The 16,448-nt window shown below is 39.0% G+C and overlaps 1 protein-coding gene across 1 annotated transcript in view; it reads right to left on the bottom strand.

Moving 5' to 3' along the window:
* BAZ2B (bromodomain adjacent to zinc finger domain 2B) overlaps positions 1-15,326 on the bottom strand; it is a 112,241-nt gene extending 96,915 nt beyond the window's left edge. Inside the window, exon 1 of the mRNA XM_030454542.1 lies at positions 15,213-15,326. The gene's annotated coding sequence lies outside the window, so the exon portion shown is untranslated. The remainder of the gene's footprint in view (positions 1-15,212) is intronic.
* Positions 15,327-16,448: the final 1,122 nt, after the last annotated feature.

Below are 16,448 nucleotides of genomic sequence, written 5' to 3'. Positions count from 1 at the left end.
TCATGAACTTCTAACTGTGCAAAATCTGTTAAATTAGGTGCTTTAATGGCACCTAACTTCTGTTAGCTAAGACAAAACATACCAAAACCTGTTTTTCAGCAATGATACGATGAGTACTCTTCTAACATCAACAGAAGTTAATTATTACCACATGCTTGAACCAGTGGGATTTATATTACAATAAAGCAGCCATTTGCGCAGGCTGTTTAATATCTGACAAACAGGTCTGACACTTAACAGTGTCTGCTAGTCTAGCTTACAGTATGAAAGTAAATCAGGTACAATCTACTGTATAACTGAAATCCAGTCCACAATATTAAAAAAAAGAAAAAACATCACTTGGGTTAAAAGTAGCTATGACTACACTTTTTAAAACCCTATGATTTTAATTTACCAGTCCTGCTTTTAGTAATGAAGATACTGTCAGCTGTCTTTAAGTTAACCATGCACACCATCTCTTTCATAGGACACTATAAAGCAGTCATAAGTTCTGAAAAATCCCAACTAAAATGAAGACTCCAGAAAACTGTGTATTAATGTGCATGCCTTTCATAAAGGCAAGTTTTCCTTACACATTATCAATGCAAATGTTTGTTCGCTTATGTAACAATGAAAAGATAAAAAACAAATTAGCATGACTTGAATTAGCACATCTGTGCCCTCAATAAGAAATATTTACATGTGCACATGGGAATGATTCTAAGGTATTTTCACAAACAGAAATAACTGGATTGCTTATTGCTTGTAGTTACATACATAAACATTGTTCTATTTGTGTTATTTAAAAGTGACCAAAATGTTCTAATTTAAATCACACTTAATTTGTTCTGAAAATGTATTATACCTAAAAAATATGAAGTGTCCACATTCCATTATGCACAGAACACATGCAAGATGGTACCATGTAAAAACTTTCTACTATGAGTTTCCTGGTGCGTGTGCTACTTTTGAGGTGACAGAAAACAATTCTGCTGTGAGCAGTGTTCTGATAATGGTCCTTTGCATTTTCCTATTGTCATAACCAGATTCACTCTAGGAATCCAACAACCTATGTGGCAAAGTCTGTGATGCCAATGGAGATACTCTTACTGAGGAATCTGAGAACTGCTTGGGGCAGGGGTGAAGCAACACTAATAGTGCCTACCATTTTCTCAGCTGTCACAACTACTCTGTCTATCTTCTTCAACCCAGGCATGGATTTTCACAAATCTGTAGAAGCTTACCTTTCAGTGTCTAGCCTACTTTCAATTATGGCTGAAACTGAAGGGCAAACAAAAGTTACTGCCTGAACTAGAAAAGCACATGAACAACAGGTGAACTGACACAGTGTGGTCATAGTTTTACCTGTGTTGACAACAGGTACTTAAAAGGGAGTCACACGAGGGACGTGTTGCATAATTATGAGTTAACCAGAAACATTACAGAAGCACTGAGTTTAATTAAAAATTACCTGATCCATTTCATAAACAGTATTTGATTTCAGTCTCTAATGCAATAAAACATGGAAATATAAGTTAATCTGCAGCTCCAAGGCTACTAAGGCTCTGGGTCCATGACAATAACAATTTAAGGATCCTCAAAAATGCATTATGTAGAATCAGTTTTCAAAAGTGCATTTCATTTCTTAACTTACTCAGTTCTGTGCATCACAGGCAGCTTTTTTATTGAGATGGTACCTCAACATCATTAGGAACCGCTATGTTGATAGTGTACGTGCACCAAAGCCAAACTTTTAAGTACAAAACACTACCATAATCAAACCAGTAGCATATTTATCAGATCAGCAGCCACATGTAACACACTCCTTCTTTCACTGATGAGTGTGTCTAGAAAAGTTAGTTATGTTTAAAAAACTAGAGCAAAAATGCTCAAACTTGGAATCTGTCCAGAAAAAAACAGCTTAAATTTTTTTACAGCCCACATTCTTCTGACTATTGTGACTGTAAGTGGGATAAAATGTTTTTCATAGTAACAAAGATATCAGTTAATGAAATGAGAAGATTGTTGAAATCTAGTTAATATTTTTTTGAGAAAAGACATACATTATTATGTTTGAGGAAAAAAAAATTACTAAAGGTATTAAAATAGGATTAATGTCACAACTGAAGTAGTGAAAAGAGCCCTTCATCTTGAGCAAATCCAGGAGTCCACAAAGATAATCAGAGGGCAGGAGCACCTCTCCTGTGAAGACAGGATGAGAGAGCACCTTCACAGAAACAGAGAATCATTTAGTTTGGCAAAGGCCCTTAAGATCATGGAGTTCAACCATTAACCCAGCGCTGCAACTCTACCACTAAAGCATTTTCCTCAGTACCAAATCTGCTTCTCTCTTAAACCCCTGCAGGGATGGAGACTCCACAAAAACCTCCCCTGTTACAACTTGAGGCCAAAAGTTCCTCTTGTCCCATCCCTTGTTCCTTGGCTCCAACCTCCTCTCAGGGGGTTGCAGAGAGCCAGAAGCTCTCCCCTCAGCCTCTGCTCCAGGGTCAACACTCCCAGGGCCTTCAGCCACTCTTGGTTTGCTCATTAATAACATCATTCACATCACCAGCACTGGCAGGTTACCTGCTGCACTCAAAAAAGTGCATCCAAACAGTAATGTGTTCACACTAGTTTCTGATGTGTTTTTACATTCTTTCACAGGTGATCCAGAAGGATGACAGACTGTATGTAGCAGGTGGCCTGTTCTTTTTTTTTTTCATGTACAAGTTACCAACAGGCCTTCTTTTAACCAAATGTGAACTCTTCCTCAGCTACTTTAAACCCCATAAGCTCCAGAGGACACAAGTAGGTGCAACATATTATTTATTATTCCATCCAAACACACTAGCTCAAATTTAACTTGCAAGTTACTTGTATTGTTGTGTGAAGTCTTTAGGTTAGAACATAGAATCATAGAATTGGCTGGGTTGGAAGGGACCTCAGAGATCATCGAGTCCAACCCTTGAACCACCGTTGCGGTTGCTAGACCATGGCACTCAGTGCCACATCCAGGCTCTTTGGAAAGATCTCCAGACACGGAGAATCCACTACTTCCCTGGGCAGCCCATTCCAATGCCTGATCACTCTCTCCGTAAAGAAATTCTTTCTAATATCTAACCTAAACTTCCCCTGGCACAACTTGAGACCCTTTGTGCCCTCTTGTCTTGTTCCTCTTTCTCTGCAGACACAGCATCACATTTTTCATTTGCATTTAATACAAGGCCAACAGTGTACTCTGTGACTTGGCATCTATTGTGGTTTGTCTTTTGAGGGTTTTTTAGCTGGTAATTCACAAGAAACCGTAATAGTTTTGTTCTTTACTACACTGCTATCCAAGGAACTAAGCTATTTACACACCATACACATTTTCACTATTAGTTTCACATTATTCCCATTCCTAAAATTCTGTTCAATATTGAAGACCTTCCCACAAAGATAATATAAACATATTTTAAATAAATTCAAGACCTGAAATGTTATTTTAAAAGAGCTGCTTCTACATAGAAAGCAACCATTTTGTAAACAAGATTCTAGTAATGTGCTGTAAAGTCTTGCTGAAAATTCTCTTCCTTGTACAAATGTCATGCCAGCACCTCTGACATTGTTTCAGATGGCTTGGGACTTCAACACTTGAAAGACAATTTTGAAATTCCAAATATAGACAGTAACTGGATTTTTGCTGTTTTACTATTATGTGCTTCATTTTCTACCTCTAATACTTAAATTATTATACCTTAGCTACAATATGCATTATGCACACTGAAAAGGTTGCATTTTGTATGGTCCATTTCTATGGTCCAAATATTTAGCTGTTTATTTCTGCTAATAAAGACAAACACCTTAACATAGTACAAAGCTTAATTTAATTTTCAAAAACTGGGAAGGGATCAGTTCCAATAATCAACAAGAAATATCCAAATGTAACAACTATCCCAATGCATCAGACAGTCTATAATTTCCAAAGTTCCCTTAAACAAAAACGAGCGACAACAAAACAAAACAAAACCACAAAAAAAGAAAATCACCCAAAAAAACCCACCACTCCACAATAATTTACTATAAAACAAGACAGTACTCTTAAGAATTAGTAAAATTAGTCTAGGATAAACAGTTCAGGTCTGAAAGAATCCAGTCCAAGGCCAAAACATATTTATCACATGTTCACTTTGCTTTTAAGATACCTGTGCAGTCTGGTCTAAATGGGAACGTACTTGGATTTACCAAACATTTCCTAAATCAGCAACTGAAAGGTGTTTATGGAAACATGCACCATAGTGAAAATTGCTCACTTCTAGGATTTTATGAAAACATACACAATTTAAGACACAACTTATTTATGTATTAAATCTTAAAATCACTTGTCAAATGAAAAATCAAGCAGCTCCTCAACTCTTGTCTTCTCTTGACAAATTATTATCATGGCCTTTTCCTCAAGTCTGTAGCAACAGCCCCATTCTCAAATGCTTTTTTTCCAAGTCAGATGAGTCACAAAAAGGTAAAGTGGAAGTTACCAGAGCAATTCAAGTATTTACTTTCCCCTTCTCTCTAAAACATCTGTTCCCATGGAAAGAGTAAGAGAAACTAAGACAGTTCAGTTGCTGGCTGCTGGTTCTCAAGTTCTGTTTTGGTTCCCATGACAACTGATGTAGCATCAGGAAAAAAAAATAAAAGGGATAAACAACAACTAAGGGTAGCAGTGCTATTTCACAAAAAAAAAAAAAAACAAACCTCTGTACTTCAATGTGCTAATAAACATGAATTCCAGCATTAGAGACCCTGTGATAGAAGTCACAAGCGAGTCTGAGCATAAGCGTAGAAGTATGATCTGAAGCATCAAACTCTTCATTTATAAAAGCAGCTGAACAGCATGAAAACTCTGTCATCCAGCAAAATCCTTTGTAATTTTTCCTTCTAATACAAGAATACATACCCATAATTGTCATTTATTTGCTCATGCATATCTGGCACCATAATAAATGAGCTTGTCCCAGGCTTATTGTAGAACATAGGTTGTTTCTAGTTGGTTGTTTCTGAGCAGCTCAGCCCTGAATTACCACAATCAACAGAGATTAAATCCAGAGTATTCTCAGTAAGTACTGCTCAGTCATAAGTTATACTTGGACATTGTCTCAAGAAAACAGAACGAGGCTGCTGGTTGGACAAGAGTTTAATGACATCTGCCAGTAAAATTCGGCAAAATGTAAGGTATTCCTTTGGTCTATGCATTGTTCTTGAACTCTCCCATTTCCTTGGCCATTTTTACTTCTGAATGCTTTCCTCGTTTGATTCTGGAATTTCTAGTTTGTTTTTGACTCTGCTGAAAATAACAATAGATAATGGCCTAAAATCTTCAAGTACCTTAATTTTTCCCCCCATAGCTCATAGAATCACAGAATGGTTTGGGTTGGAAGGGGTTGTCCATCTACAGAAGTAGTAACCATTTTGAGAAAGAATAATATATCTTTCTCTCAGAAATCAAAAGCATGAAGATTTAGCAAACCTAATGTTGCATTTCAGTCACCATGTTCAGCAGCCACTGACCAAGACGTCTTCCATTAATACACCAAATCATTTGAAGTGTGCAGTAATTTTGCTCTCCACAGCATCCAAGGATGATGCCACAATTTAACCAAGCATCGAGTGAAAAGCACTACTTCTTGGTTTATGTTAACAATCTACAAGGGTTTTTTTACTGGGTTATTTTGGTTCCTCTATTACATTTCAATCACATCTGAAATGCCAAAAAATTTTCTATTTACTATTGCAATCATGACTTTATAGCATATGGTCATAGCCCAAGCTGAAGATTTCCAAGTACTCCCAGATCATACAGAATGATTCAAAACTGATTAGTCCTGTCAGTTTTATTTGTTTTTTATTTTACTTGACAGGGTGACCTGAATTCATACAGTGTCCTACATGTTTTTTTGTCCTTTTTTTATTTTTCTCTCCCACTAATGTGTCAAACTTGCATTGTGACTGCTACTGAGCTGATGTTTTTAACAGAACTATGCATTATGAGTCCAATATCTCTACCTGATGGCAGATAAGTAATTTACAACCATCAGTGTGTGTGTTTAAGTCATGTCATTTTCCCTGCTTTCCTCTGCTCCATGTGGATTACTTGAAATTAACGTCATGCATCCAGTTAAGTTTTCCTTGACTCTTCCAGTTCAGCTTGATCTTTTCATAAGCATGGTGGGGTGGTTTTTTTTGTTGGGTCTTTTTTTTTCATTAACAGATAAATGCAACCTGTACCCTGTAAGGTTCTTTCAAATCATATCCTATTTTTAAAAAATACCCTAACCAAGCCATCAAAAAAATATGACATCACTCATTATAACGACAAGTTTCCCATAGGCAGGAATCAGTACCAGTCTCATGAATTTGAAGTATATTGTTTGAAACACTGTTCAAAAGATCTTAACTAGCATGAATTCTTACTTATAACCTACATGTTGCTGATGATAATTCAGACTAGAATTTTGTAAATAGTCAGAATTTCAGTAAACCAAAATCTATAAAGCATTTGACACATTCATGCAGAAACTGAAATTTTCTTACAGAACTGGTTATGTACAACAAGTAATCTGATGCCCCTTTGCCTACATAATGCAACATTATAGAGTCTGTTCTACCTTTTTCTGTCCGTAAGCACCAAAACAAGATGTTCAATAAACAAGTACTGTCATAAATTTTATTACACTACTCCAGTGGGACAGGTTACAGCCAATGGGCTCAGGGCTAGACTGACAGGCCAAATCACCAAAGAAATAACTATCTTCTCAAGAAATTGGAGAGACACAAAATAAAAGGCCCATTGTGCCCTTCTTTCAGTTTAGGTTTGAATAGTTTTGACCTGAAAAACTGGCATTAACTGATTCAGTGAATGTCTTTCCATGGGGAGTAAGACAGGCAAACAATACACAAGTACCAGTCATTTACTTGACACCCTACTTTTGTCTCCAAATAAGCCATTGCAAACTTTAGAATTAAAATCGTAAGTGAAAAAAAGTTACCATTAGTCATATCAGCAACTATCTCTTCTTACCAAGCCACAGAAACCTTTCAATACAGTATAAGATGATTGTACCTCCAGAATGACACGAGTCACTCTTCAGTTCTACCCATAACATTTTCAGATCATGAGTAACACAAGTAAATATCAAGTGATTTCCCTAAATTGTTCCTTTGTTTCTGTTAGGCTGGTAAGAACACTCTATCAGTCTAACGCTGCACTTAAAACAGTGGTCATTGGCCTCTCCAGGCTGATAAATCCTAATGTAATAAAATCTAACTTCAGATTCTAAACATCAGATACTGTATATCGCAAACATTCTCCTGGGACATCTCTGGAAAAAAACGTGCTTAAGGTGTCAGTGTGTTCCACAATCAGCAGTTCCTGCTAAACAACATATTAAAACTTGCAGTTCCACTTTCAGCCAAGAATACTGATTTACTATTTCTGGATCACCGTTGCTGTCATAGGCCTCCCCAGAAGCTAGCATTTAGGGTTTTTTTTCTAAAAAACTAAATTGTTACAAAGAACCACACTTGAAATCTGGCACTCAGATAGCCCTTTACAATTTAACCAAATTTTTGCAGAAAACTAAAAATTGTTTATTAAGTTGTGAATCACTGAAATTATACATGGAAACAGTTCTGAGGGGCAGCTGAACTAAAGAATAAGATTCTGTGTATAAATAGAATATAATATAATGACAATTTATACACATCACATAACTACCCAAGCACTCTTATGTTATAGCCTATGCTGCTGGAAGCAACAGGGACAAACACTGAAGAATGAAGCCTTCCCTCAGTCCAAGTTTTATAAAATAAACAATGCAGGACAGTTCTGTCGAGTTCATTGTATGAAGCAAAAAATCCCCCAGGTTTTCCAAGTGTGTCAGAGATCCCACCTACCTGCATTTCGAATATCTCCTAGAATGCAGAATACAGATAATTCTGTAAAATGGCTGCTTGTGCATTTATTTTAAGCACTTCACAAGATACCAAAACTACCGTAATTATAAAAACTAAGGATTTAGAAGCAAAGAAATAAAAAAATGATTGTCATCCCCACATGCCTATTTTATCATAAAGTCTTTACACTATAAATGGATCTCTCAGTACATAATGCATTTCCATGATTGCATAAAGACTGTAGACTACATTTAAATGCTACTCTGTATAAACGGCTTATATCAACACAATAAACTTTGCAATATCTTGTATATCCATAACATCATCACTGTTAACAATGAAAATTTACTGGCATCTGCAGGAGTCAAAATAATATAAATTTACCTCAATGATAATCAGAAACAGTTTTACACATAGTAACAATCTCTCAAAAAACCAGAAAAGTACTCAAACTGTTCTGTATCTTTATCACATTCAAATAAAAATGTAATTGTCCCTTTTAGTTTCCAATGCCAGGACAAAAAGGTCATAACTAAATGACTTCACTAGTCCAATTAACATTTTTGGTTTTACTCTAAAATAAGCATGAATTCTATCCTCCACTCACCCTTTCACTATTCCTTTGCAAAATGAACATATTTCATGCAACTGTAAAAAACTACTTAAAAACCAACCCTGTGGACAAAGTTCAACTATGGAATCAATACTACTCATGGTCAAAAATACCTTTGGTTCAGTGAAGATGACTTCCTATACACTTAAGCCTTGGGAGAGAGAGGAATATGGCTGTCCAAAAAACTGATTTTTACAGTCAAAAGTATAGTTCTCTTTTGAGAAGTTCCAGTCCTTAGGACTAGCAGAAATAGAGATTATCAAAATAAGTGTATAAACTAGTGGAAATACCTCACCTTATTTCTAACCTGGAAAACCAAAACATAAAGGGGGGGAGGAAGGCAGATTTAAAAATCAACTTTACAAACACAACTTATATATATTACTAACCACTATTTCTATGTCTCACATTATAACAACAGATAAAGTTACCCATGTAAGAGTACAATGATTTCTAATATATCCATTATTTCATCCATGTGATACTCATCAAGACTGTTCTTACTAGTACTTAACTACGCTATCATTTTGTGTAATACAATCACAACTTACACATCTGGGTTTTCCTCCAAAAGCACTGAGCGTACAATGCATGAGAACCACAAACTTCAGGAACTACGTTCAGTTTGAGCAAGGTAACCTTGACTAAATCTAAAAAAGATGTCTATTTAGAACAACACAAGCTACCAAAGGACTACAAAGGCTGGCTTGTGTTACTTTTATAGGTGGCTTAAATAACAGTATTTTGTATTTAAGATGTACATCACTGCCTACCCTGACACCATGTTTCTTCAAAGCTCACAGTTTATCATTTTACTCAGTATTTAGTTAAAATTAAATGTCTAATACTGAGGGTGTTCTATGATGCAAGCACAACTAAAATGAAAGGCCTCTGTGGCTGCAGTGACCAGATTTCAAATGCAGGTAGATCAATAAAAAAAAGCTCCAAGAACAGCCCTCCATGTAGGAACAGAATCGTTTCTAATAGCTTGCAAATGAAGATGTGCCTGCTGTAACCAGATGCTCTTAAATTATGAATATGCAACCAATACATGTTAAAGCCAAATCCCAGCACTATTTCTAGAGGGAAATCCCAATAGTTTTTGCTTGTTATACATGTTAGTTCTGTTAAAGATACAAATAGCAGTAAGCTTCAGAACAAATAGGACCAAACTGTTGGTGTTTCCTGCATAAGGTCCATTATCACAGCAGGGGTTGTCAGTCTTCAGAACTTTCCTACAACAGCTTAGGCAATACTGCAATTATCTCCCAGCCAAAAAATAAAAATAAAAATAAAATAAAATAAAAATTAAAAAAAAAAAAAAAAATCCACAGCATACATGAAAGCCCCTCTGCAAAGCTAACACTTGTTTGCTCCAGCCAATCAGATGGCCATCCCTGACCTGCTTGCAGGCTTGCATCAAGCTTCAAACACTTAAAAACATCAATCATAAAAACAAAGACAGGGCATTGAATTATACAGTATTAACCTCCAGGGTCTGCATACAAAGACCTTAGATTTATTTATGTCCTAGCACGTTAAGAGCTTCAGTACACTGTTCTTTACACCAAACAGGCTGCCAGTTTGATGAACCTCTCTGCCGTCAGCAGGAATAGAGTGTCTTTGATTAATGAGTGCATGATTGTGGAAAAATTTAAGAAAATGGGGCAAAATCCACCAAATTACAACCCTACACATCCAACAGACCACTGCATAATATCTGTCAAACTGGTTTTCTTTTGTGCAAGAAAAGACTTAAGGCTGAGGAGGGGGCTGTAGGGTTATATTGCTGATTATATTTGGATACCACACAACACTGTTCTTAAAGAGCTATCTGATAACATGCAACACAGTATTACTTTCAGCATTAGAGAAACATGAATTCATTAATAAAAACCAATTAATTAATAGCATTCTAATTCAGAAAAGTTAGATATGTATTCAAAGTAAAGGAAAAAATATTCCCTAGATTACTTCAAAGTTTTAGCTTCACATCTGACAGTCTCACAACTCGGATTCAAGCTCAAGAAGCAGATTATTTTGTGCACTGTAATTACTAGATACTCTAAAGAAAGTCTTACACTTCCTGTAATTTGCAAGAAAACAATAGTCGAGTTGTCCATTACACAAAAACTAAAGTTCTTCATTCTCCCTTACAACAATTCCAGAAGTTCTGTGTGATGCTCCAAAAAGAACACATTATCTGACAGTCACTGCATGATTTGTAAATCCCCCTTCTTTCCAAGTTTTCATACTGCCTGAAATTTTTACTTCACCATCCCACTGATTCCAGTGGGATCATTACTAATGTAAACAGTCCATCAAGTGAGCCAGTTTTTCAGATGGTCCCTTTACATTTTTAGTAGTTTGAATTTTGAAGTTCTGTACAATTTCTCCCTCAGGGGCTAGAAAAATCTTTAGAGTCCCTTTCTGCAAACTACCAAGGCTTAACCCATTCAGCTTGTTACAATGCCTGACCTACATCAAATGAAAAGAGAGTCTTACATCCTTTATACACAGAAAACAAGACATTCAGGAGGCCCTTGTGGGTGTAAGTAGGAAGGCAGTGGGAGAGATTTCACAGTAGTGGCAACAGGCATCATCCTTCTGAAAGAATGAAATGGACACTGACAAGCCCAGCACATCTTTGTCTAAGTTCATACCTAGTTTGTAATGTGGTATGACACAATTTACACAATGTTCTGTAGGAGAATAAAATTAACTCAGAATCTGAATCATGCTTGGAAAAAAATGGTAAGACTTTGGAAATCTTCGTTGGGCCAAGTCGTCTAAGTGGTGAAAACACAAAGCTCCAATCTTCCATACTCTTCTATTAGAATAAAGCTTACAACAACTAATGAATGAATGAATGAATGAATGAAAAACTAACAGCAAAACAAACAAACAAACAAACAAACAACAACAACAACAACAAACACCCAAGCCAAAGAAATGTAACCTATTTGTTTTGATTTAAAGACGCCTGTATTGGGGCCAGGGACAGGAAATCACAGTGCTCGTAACTGTGGGATTCCCCTTCTGTGTCAGTGTCCATGTGTTTAGCAAACTGCATTTTCGGGTAAGTCCACTTCCCAACAGCAAAGAGCTCTTAATTCCAAATATGCCATTATAAGAATATTATAAAACTAAAAGCAGTCACTTACTAATGTGTATTGTTCCCTAATTCAAGGATATGAGACAGAGCACAAACTTCCTTTTCTTTGCAACTGTGATATTCTATATCTTGTGTAGGAACAGGAAAGTAGCAACAAAGACATTAACAATTGCAGTTCAAGCTGGGAGTGACTGTTCTGTTTCAATTCAATGACACCACTAATGGCTTCTTAGCAGTTCCATGAAATCAACCAGCTGTCAAGTTGATGCATCAGAAGGAACAGTTATGCACTCCCATAAGAAAAGCAACACATCAGGATGTTTTGCAAAACATCTGCTCCTTTACACTGCAGTTCTATAATAAACATACAAACAAAGAAAACTAGGGAAAGGGCAACAGGACCTAGAAAAGATGACTTTTCTTATTTGCATTTTCAGTGTCTCCTCAAAAGACAAAAATTCAGTCTTAGAGTTTCTCCTTATCATAAGGTCAGTATAAAGATTAAACATATACTGCCGTGGTCAAACAGTGCTTATTCTCTAAAAAAAATATTACCAATTTGTCTTTTGCAAGCTGAAAGCATCTTATAACATGTTCACAAAAATTAACCATTTTTCCTCAGAGGCTACAAAGCACGTATTTAGTTATCTTTCTCCAACACTATTACAAAAACTCTATAATATTACTGACAACCTACAATAATCTGCAAAGATTAATATTAAAACAATTGCTTTTTGTGGAACACAGACTTGCAGGGAACCAGCATGGTGATATTTAGATTTTTTAAAATTATGATAAGTGACAGTGCAATTCAGTTTATTTTCAGTATGCATTAGTCACAAAACCTTATTTTATGCGATTCAGAACAGTCTGCATCAGTAATTAAAAGGGAATGTTGCCTGATCCTCTAGAGAAATATTTTTTACTCCAGAGTTCTGTTTATTAAGAACTTCACCAAAACCTGATAGTAATACTCCTTTTCTTACAAGGAGTTTATACCATCTCTGATTAAATAAATATCCCCTGCTTAAAGTGAAATAAAAATTTACATTAAATAAAATTTATTGAGCAAAGAGATCCCTTAGCAACCCCTAATGCTTCCTCTACACACACTTTACAAAGATTACCTTGGCTACCATTTTTTTTATATTACGTACTTTATTGATTTTGCAGCATTGCAATAAAAACGTGTATTCAAAAATGAATAGTTTATTACAGGTATGAGATGTCAAGTAGACTATCATTTTCTGAGACTACTTATCCTCTGCTGCTTACCATTTATAATCTGCCAAATCTTCTAAGACCTCTGTTGCATGTATAATTTAGAACCATCTGCTGTACGTGCTTTCAGCTACTTAAACGTTTTCATCTACCTAATATTCACCTGGATGGCAAACAGTCAATTCAGCCACACTTTCTGATGCATTTGCAAACAACAAAACAAACTAGCAACAACAAAAACCAACCTTAAACCATAAACACAAACCCTCAGAGTAAGCATCTGACATTTGTTCCACCATAACCTTAAGGACACTTTAGGTGGACTTGGATAGACAAAAAATTCTTGCTGTACTAACAACTATTATTTAATATGTTAACTGTTAGTGGTTTTCCCAACACTGAAGGCACAACACAAATTAAATACAGGCAGCTTCATGGTCTGACTAGTGCCACTGTAAACAGTGTGACTGAATACATCACAAGGCAAGTACATGGAAAAGAACAGCAAAACAAAACTACCTATAGCAGTTACTCCTCATCCAGTCCCATCTATTTCACTAACTCATATCAGGTGACCAGAAAAACTTCAATGAGATTTTTAAAAACAAAGAAGTGCAAGTCACAGGTAAATAAGAACAACGGTACCTTTTCTTGTTTCCCTTTTCACAACAGGTTACATAGAGCTCATAACCAGAGGTAAAGAGATTAATTTATTTTTAAAAATAAGTTTAGCATATTAACAATATTTTGCAACCCATATCGTACAGTATCTGGAACGTAACCCAAGCTACACCTAACATATATATATATACTTTCCAAGGAGAACCTTTAAACACAAGTATCTTAGTAAGCTAATTGCTTTGAAATATGCCCCACAAATCTGTCATTTAAAACTGGGGCTACCGTGTATTTCGATGCTCTTTATCCCAAGTAGAAACTTTATTCCACAAGGAAGATTCTGTAATACACTCCGTAAACAAAAATAATGCAGCTCTCCAGATGATTAGTTAATATAACATCATTGGAATGTTCTTTTAAACAACCAAATAATTGAGCATTACATATTAACTAATGAGGGGAAAAAAAAAAAAGGGGGGGGGGGGAGGAGGAAGGAAAACCCGAAAGCACAATTATTTCTCTACCTGTTACAAAAACAGGCACCAGATAAAATACATTCTTACTGTTCCGTGAACGTGCAGTCTTAACGAGGAACCTATAAAGTGTGGTTTACATCACGTTATAGCAGGAATTCCGAGGCAATGCACATACCCTCGGAAAAATTTCCTTTAAACTTTACATGACGTCACTGTCCGTCCCTGTAACATTTGCTAAACTTTGAGTCTTATCCAATGATTTCCACTCATTCCCTCCTAAACGAGACGGACCAACTCGGGAAATAAAAATTTGCCCAAGATGGCGAAAGGCTCGTTGTTTAGAGGGCAGAAAAATGGAGGATATTGTAATATACACAAAGGGATAAATTTCAACAACTCGGCCCAGGGCTGCAGCTGCTTGTTTCTCTTCATAAGGATGCAACACGCACAAAAGATAAGGCGGAGGGGCCCGCAGTGAGCCGGATGCGCGGCACGGCGCTGGCTGCGGGGCCGCCCCCACCCGCCGCCCTGCCCGCACACTACGCGGAGCGGGGGTCGCCTCCGCACCCGCGCTGCCACCAAGCGGGCCCGCGGGCCAGACCCGGCCGTGCGCAGACAACGCTGGCTCCCCCGCGCCCCCTCCCCTCTCCCTCACGCAGCTCCGAGCGGCCGCGCCGATCGCCCCACACCGCTCCGCGCCCGCGCACTGCCGGCGGGCCCGCCCGGGCCGGCCTGACAGCCCCAGCCGGCGGGGCAGCGAGAGGACAGCGGGAGCGTAGGCGGGGGGACGGAAGGGTCGACGCGGAGCGCACCGCATCGCGCCACACAAAAGAGCCGCCCCGGCAGCCGCTGCACCGACAGAGAGGCTGCGGGCGGCCGCCAGCAGAGACGTGACCGGCACGGCCCGGCCAAGGCACGGGCTTGCGGCCACGAGTAAAGTTTAAAATCGCTCGGGACCCAGGCCGTCCCGTCCCAGCCGCCTCCCCAGGACCCACCCTCCGCTCCCCGGCCGCAGCGCTGCCCGAGCACAGCCCCATGGCGGCACCCGCACTGGCGCCCAGACGCGGCCGCCCCAGCACAACAAAGGCGACGGATACGCACCGGCGAGGGAGGGCAGCGCGGCGGCTGCAGCCCGGACTGGGAACGCGAGCGCGACGGGGCAGAACGCGGTAACACATCACGCGTTCATCCGAGGGAAAACTCTCCCCGCTCTCCCCACGGCGCGGGGGGGGTGGGGGGGCGTGGAGCGGCTGTAACTCACCTCCGCGGCCCCGGAGCGCTGCCAGCCCCTCAGGTGGCGGCGGGCCGGGAGCTGCCGCCCCTCCCGCCGCTCTCCGGAGCCTGTCGCAGCACGCGCAGATCGGGCAAGGGGCGGGGGCGCGCGCGGCGGCCGCTCGGTGCCCCTCGCCGGTTCCTGCCCGCCGCTCGTGTGGCTTCACCAACCGAAAGTGACGTCAGCAAAGCCCGGCCCGTCGCTCCCCAACAATGCGAGCGGCAGCTGAACGGGCGGGAGAGCGCGGGGGTTGTTTATCCCATCCCGGCCCCGGTAACGCTGACCTGCCGAGCCAGCTGCGTCCCGGGCTCCCGGCGCAGCCTCCGCTTGCTCCGGCGCCGTCGTGTTGTGTTCGGGAAAAGTTACCGACAGTTCGTGTTGTTTAAACGACGACAAAAGGGATAGAAGTCTGCACTGGGGCATTTCTCAAGGATGACTTAACCGATCCAAGGAGAAACACGGCTGACCACCCTAAGTACCTATGTTTTTTTTTACACTGCAGAGTAGGTTCAGGTAAAAAATACAAAAAAATAACAACAACAACAGATTTTTAACATAGCAACAAAGAATGTATGATACAAACAATAGCCATCTGGAGAGAGGGGGGTTGGGAAAGGTGACCCATTTCCGAAAGAGGAGGCATTTTAAAGAACCACAGCAAATAAAAAATAACAGTGGAAGCCACGTTCAACTATTATGTTCTAGAAGAAAGAGGTAAATTGAGGTAAAACAGGCAACAAGGGCGGGGGAATTAAGTTACAGTTATGGGTAAGTATTAAAATTCACCAGGTTGTAATACAAGAATTTTAAAAACCCCTCATAATCTGTTTTAAATACCCCTGTTTTCCCCATGTCTGAAACAACCTACACGGGTTGTTTGTGAAGTAAAAGCTGTACTTCCCGCCACCAACCCTTCCAACCGCACATATGGTAACCTCCCCCTTTTTTCTTCCTCTGGCGTCGTCTCAAACTTACTCAGGGGTAAAGTACACTTCAAGAGCCAAAGAACTGCTCCCTACAAACCGTAACGCTATAGATTTGAAGTTACACCACAGTGCAGAGAAGAACATCTGAGTCATTTCAGTCAGAATACGTACCAGAATATGTACAGCTTGATAACTTTGTTAAATGATACACACAAGTATTTTTAAAATCAACATTATTTCTATTGAAGCTGATCTCAGCATAAAGAAATATGCATATGTAGAAAGATGTCATTGTTTT

Source organism: Calypte anna, chromosome 7 (genome assembly GCF_003957555.1).
Source record: "Calypte anna isolate BGI_N300 chromosome 7, bCalAnn1_v1.p, whole genome shotgun sequence".
NCBI classification, from domain to species: Eukaryota; Metazoa; Chordata; class Aves; order Apodiformes; family Trochilidae; genus Calypte; species Calypte anna.
Note: the sequence above shows the minus strand (reverse complement) of the source record. Positions and strands in the feature narration are given on the sequence as shown.